Source organism: Phacochoerus africanus, chromosome 14 (genome assembly GCF_016906955.1).
Source record: "Phacochoerus africanus isolate WHEZ1 chromosome 14, ROS_Pafr_v1, whole genome shotgun sequence".
Taxonomy (NCBI): Eukaryota; Metazoa; Chordata; class Mammalia; order Artiodactyla; family Suidae; genus Phacochoerus; species Phacochoerus africanus.
Window position 1 is genome coordinate 22,066,223 of NC_062557.1, and position 6,000 is coordinate 22,072,222.

Sequence of the window (6,000 nt, forward strand, 5' to 3'; positions counted from 1 at the left end):
AGCAGTTGGATCATCAGCCTCTATTGTTTGAGCCTCTGAGGAAACAGTCACAGGAGCCAGAGCAGAACAGAGACAAGGATTTGGGGAGAAGAGGATTTGGGGAGCTGGCAGGGGGTGGGGGGGCTGGTGGACAAGGCAGTGGTGGGCTTAAAGGACCGGATGAGATGAGGATGGAGGGGCTGCCCTTCCTGGAAGAGGCTTGGCCCTCTGTCCCCCATCCCATTCAGGCTTAGGACCTGGGAAGGCAGGTCCTTCCCCGGTCGAGTCCTGTGATGAGGGCAGCCAGGCAGCCTCCCTTTGAGAGACGATCCAGCTGAGCCTGGCCCTCCTGACGGCTGGGGCTGGGCCTCCTGCCACCTGCTAGGGCAACAGGGAAAGTTCGCTCTTCTGCCCCATCTGCCCCTGTCCCTGTGCCCCCCCCCTCTGCCGGGGTAGCTGGGCCCAGGTGCTGGCGGGTGGGGGCGGGGCGGCAGAAGGTGAGCCGAGCCAGGCTGGAGTCTACACGCCTTTGAACTAGGCTTTTGACCTCACTCTCACTCCGAGCACCCTCGTCAGCAACACCAGGGCATAACAATACCTCCCACTCGCTCCCCTTCCAAGGCTGTGTTGTGGGCGAGGTGAAGAAACTGGTGTGAAAGTGCTGGGAGGAGGGGGGGCCAGAGCCCTTGTCCTTGCCCTTGTTGTTGTTGTCGTCGTTATTACCAGTGCAGAGACTCCCACCCCCCACCCGGTTTAACCCCAGGCTCCTTGCTTCCCACCCCCTCCTGCCACAGGCCAGGGGGTCGAGTTTCCCCGATTACTCCGCCTGGGAGGGAGGCCTCAGCCCGCAGGAAGGCGAGAGGAATGCTGAGATCGAGACAAGGGGAGGCCGGCCATGGCCTTTTCCCAGGTGGGCAGCTGCTTTCTGGGGACCCCATGGCCTGGGGAGCCAAGCAGCAGGGACCTGGCGGCCCCAGACTCCAGCCCCTCACCCTCCTACCCTTGGCCGTCAGCACTTTCGGAGGCCAGGCCAGCTCGGGCCACCTCACTGCACCATGTGGTTGGTGACAGCCATCAAACCACTGACCTGATTTTCTGCAAAAGGGAAAAGATAATAGGGCACTTCCATGTGGGTGGCGTACACACACACACACACACACCCGCAGTGGAAACTTTCTCTGTCTCCTTGACAGGAACCCAGCCCTGAGAGAGAAAGGGAGAGGCTGAAGCTTCTGTGCCAGGAGCTTCCTGGGGTTCAAAGCTCTGTGTTTACCTGCGGTGGGCGGGCTCCTGCGTGGGCCCGGCTGCTCTGACATCCCTCCCCTGCCGGGGGACAGAAGCTCTAACTGATCTGAGTCTCTGGGGGGCCTCTGCTTGTCCACAGAGGCAAAGGGTGAGGCTGTGGGCCGGGCCCCTGCAGATCCCTAAGAGCTTCAATCCCGCCCCGCAAAGGACCTGAGAGGTCCTGGATGGAAATGTTTGCTAAATAAACATTTCCCGGAGATCCCGTCTTGGCGCAGTGGTTAACGAATCCGACTAGGAACCATGAGGTTGCGGGTTCGGTCCCTGCCCTTGCTCAGTGGGTTAACGATCCGGCGTTGCCGTGAGCTGTGGTGTAGGTTGCAGACACAGCTCGGATCCCGCGTTGCTGTGGCTCTGGTGTAGGCCGGCAGCTACAGCTCCGATTCGACCCCTAGCCTGGGAACCTCCATATGCCGCGGGAGCGGCCCAAGAAATAGCAACAACAGCAACAACAACAATAACAACAACAAAAAGACAAAAATAAATAAATAAATAAATAAGTAAACATTTCCCCGAGTTCCCGTTGTGGCTCAGCAGGTTGAGAATCTGACTAGCATCCATGAGGGTGCAGGTTCGATCCCTGGCCTCGCTCAGTGGGTTAAGGATCTGGTGTTGCCGTGAGCTATGGTGTAGGTCACAGACATGGCTTGGATCCAGAGTTGCTGTAGCTGTGGTGTAGGCTGGCAGCTGCAGCTCCAGCTGGACCTCTAGCCTGGGAACCTCCCCATGCAGCAAGTTTGGCCCTAAAAAAGCAAAAGTACAAAAAAATAAAAAAAAATAAATCTCTCATCCCTGTACTTTCTCTAAACCCAGAGTCCCACTGGCCTCAGAAATACTTGGGGCCCAGATTCTGCCATTTATAAAGGGTTTTTTTTGTTGTTGTTTTTCTTTGTTTTTGTCTTTTTAGGGCCACACCTAAAAGTAGAACCCTGAACCAACAGCACCTGGGAGCTTATTAGAAACGCAGAAGGAGTTCCCCTTGTAGCTTAGCAGGTTAAGAACCTGACTAGTATCCATGAGATTGTAGGTTCCATCCCTGGCCTCACTCGGTAGGTTAAGGATCCAGCGTTGCTGTGGCTGTGGTTTAAGCCAACAGTTGCAGCTCCGATTGGACCCCTAGCCTGGGAACTTCCATATGCTGTGGGAGTGGCCCTAAAAAGACCAAAAAAAAAAAAAAATCAGATGAGGTTGAATGTTTGTAACGTGGAAGGTGGGCAGGATACAACAGCCCCTCCTGGATGTGGAGAAGCTTCGGGCCCCCTCCTTCCTCTCACCCCCACCTCCTTCCACCTTCCAGACTCTTCCCTGTTTAAAGCCACACACAGGTCTCATGCAGTCTGGCTCAAACTTTTTGAGCCTTCTGGCTCACCTGCTCTCTAGAAGCTGAGATCACGCAAGTGACCCAGTGCTCCAGTTCTGCCTGCCCCCGCAGCTTGGCTTGTGTGCCTGGTTAGCCCTGTCCCAGACCCCAGACTAGAGCCCAAACTCTCGGACCTCCGCTGCCTGCGGGCCACCAGAACTCCAGCTGAGCTCCAGCCGGCTTCAGGGAGGAGGGCTGGGTTGGTGAGAAGGCAGTTTGGCTGAACCGGAAAGCCATTAACAGCTATCAACACCCCAGGGTGTGAATATCATTGATTCATTTTTTTGTTGTTAACATCTCAGTGCGAATTAGCTGCTGGCTCTGGTTCCACTGGCTGGCAGAGGGTGGGATGGGACATCTGGACTGTCTACTCTTGAGAGGGGAAGCTGGCCGCAGGAAGGAGAAAGCATGGGTCCAGTTGATTTCCGCCCCTCCCGCCCTACTTCAGGGGGCCTCTCCTGCTTGTCTCAGCTCCCTGCTCTTAGGGCAAGGGGTGCAGGAGGAGCCTCACATCCCAGGCGCCTACGCCTGGGCAGGACTTCCCGGCTTCCTGTCTTCTCCATTCTCCTGGCTTGGGATTCGGGGATGGGGGGCAGGGGTCCACTTACCTAGGGGTCTCCCATCTCAGAGCTCTGCTTTTAAGGTAGCCATCATCTTCCCCAGGAAGGAAGGCAGGGAGGCAGGACGGAGGGAAGGATGGAGGAAGCGGGGTGGGGGGGGGAGGAAGAAAATTGAATTTAAGGGGCTCACTCTGTGTCAGTCATGTGCTAAATAACCATTAGCGCATTCGGTTCCCTCAACACTGTGAGTTGGGATTGTTATTCTTCCCATTTTACGGTCAAGGAAACTGAGGCTAGAAGAGGTCAATCACATGCACAAGGTCACCCAGCTAATAAGCAGCAGAGTCAGAATGAGACCCAAGATCTGTCCGTCTCTCCCACCACCTGGCAGGTCTGGAGAGGCGAGGCCGTGGGGCCGCTTGCTCTCACTCGGAGACCGGCTGGAGGAGGTAGGTGGCTCTAACGCATGCCTCGTCGCCAACTCTGGATGAAAACTGGCAAAATGAGCCTTCCTCCCGAAGGCTCCCGCCTACTCTCTCGCCTCCTGGAGAAAGCTGACAAAAGGAAAGAGAGAAGGCAAACCAGCCTGTGTAGCACCAGCTGGTGACCTGGATTCCTGCCCCTCTTCTGGACCCCGTGGCTGTGGCAGCATGGGCCTGGAGCCCAAGGATTCTCAGGGGGCCCCAGGGATTCAGGGGGCCCCACTGCATTCTCATTCTCAGACTGCCACTCCCTTAGAAACTGTCACTCCTAGGAGCCCACATGCCGCTGGTGCTGCAGAGCTCTGGGGGGCCTGACATAACACCAGCCAGAATGGCACAGACCGCGGGGCAGCTGGAGGAGCCCGGCTGGGGAAGGGGCCAACGCTCCCCGCCAGCCAGGGCGGGCAGAGGATGAGAAGGAACAGGGGTGGCCTCTCCAAGGCTGAGCTGGGTCGGCAGCATCCAGCGTCCGATCTTCTCCCCTCCCCCACCCGGTGCAAGCCCCATATTTAGGAAGCTAATATTTATTGTATATGTGGTTATCACCTTTTGCCATGAGCGGCAGGTGCTGTTATCTCATGTCATTTGGAGGAAAACAAGGCCCAGAGGGCTCTACCCACATGCTGAGTCCCACAGCCGATGGGAACTGAAGCTGAGAGGCAATCCGGGCCGCTTGGGTAAACCCTCCCTGTGGACTGAAACTGCCTCCAGGACCGCAAGCCTTTATTATTTTATTTTATTTTATTTTATTTTGTTTCATTTTATTTCATTTCATTTTATTTTTTTGCTTTTTAGGACCAGACCCATGGCATTAAGAGGTTCCCAGGCTAGGGATTGAATCGGAGCTACAGCTGCTGGTCTACGCCACAGCCACAGCAACACCAGATCCAAACTACATTTGTGACCTACACCACAGCTCAGGGCAATGCCGGATCCCCGACCCACTGAGCGAGGCCAGGGATTGAACCCTCGTCCTCATGGATATTAGTTGGGTTCATTTCTGCTGAGCCACAGAGGGAACTCCAGGACCACAGTCCTTTAAAAGAACCTGGAGATCCTGTCGTCGTTCAGCAGGTTAAGGACATGACTAGTATCCATGAGGATGAGGATTCGATCCCTGGCCTCGTCAGGGGGTTAAGGATCTGGCGTTGCCACAGCTGCAGTGTAGGTCAAGGATGCAGCTCAGATCCCACGTTGCTGTGGCTGCGGCGCAGGCTGACAGTTGCAGCTCTGATTCCAACTCCTAGCCGTCATATGCCACAGGTGTCGCCCTAAATAAATAAATAAGTAAATAAATAAATTAAATAAATAAAAAGTGAGCCTGACTTGCTTCTGGGGGCCAGAAGCAGAGTCTCTGTGCTCCCAAGTCCTCTGTCCCCTTGACAGTGATCAGTGGTGCTCCAGGCCTGACTCCTGCACCCCCTCAAGGCTGGAGGGTCTCACGGCAAGGCGAGGACAGCTGGGAAGCTATGTCCCACATGAAGAATGGGCTGCCAGCTCCCTTGTTATCCTTCCTCTGCTCAAAAACCTCTCAAGGCTGCCCACTGCCTGCTCAATGATCCCACACTTCCCTTCCGGGCCCTCCTCCCTCGACCCTCACCTACCTCCCCAGGCTCCGCGTCTCTGTGACTTCCCGCCCCTCCTCTGGTCTCAGCCAAACTGGAGCAGTCTGGGTTCCCCCAGGGAGGCAGCTTTGCACGGGCTCTATTTCCGCCCCCGCCCCCCCCCCGCAGCCCCCTCCCAGCCACCATCACCTGTCAGAATCCCATGCCTCCTGTGTGACTCATTACAGATGCCACTTCCTCCGTGTACCCTTTTAATGTGAACTTGTCTCCTTCACAGAGTTGATAACTTTCTTTTTTTTCTCCCCTTTTTTTAAGGGCCGCACCTGTGGCACATGGAGGTTCTGGAGGTTCCCAGGCTAGGGGTCGAATGGGAGCTACAGCTGCAGCCACAGCCACAGCAACGCCAGATTGGAGCCACGTCTGCGACCTACACCACAGCTCACGGCAACGCCGGATCCTTAACCCACTGAACCAGGCCAGGGATCGAACCCACAACCTCATGGTTCCTAGTCAGATTCATTTTTGCTGCGCCACAATGGGAAGCTCGAGTTTTCTCAAGAACATTTCTTCTCTTAATCTCTCCTGAGCTCCTGAATGCAGGGTCCTGCCTTGTTCCCCTGTGTATCTTTTGGGGTGTCCACTCCCAGTAAGTGCCTAGTGGGCCCCGTGGAATCGAACTGTCACAGCATCTCTCGGAAGCAGGTCTTGCCCCTAGAGGGCTGGGGTGGCTCAAAACAAGAATCGGATCTCCT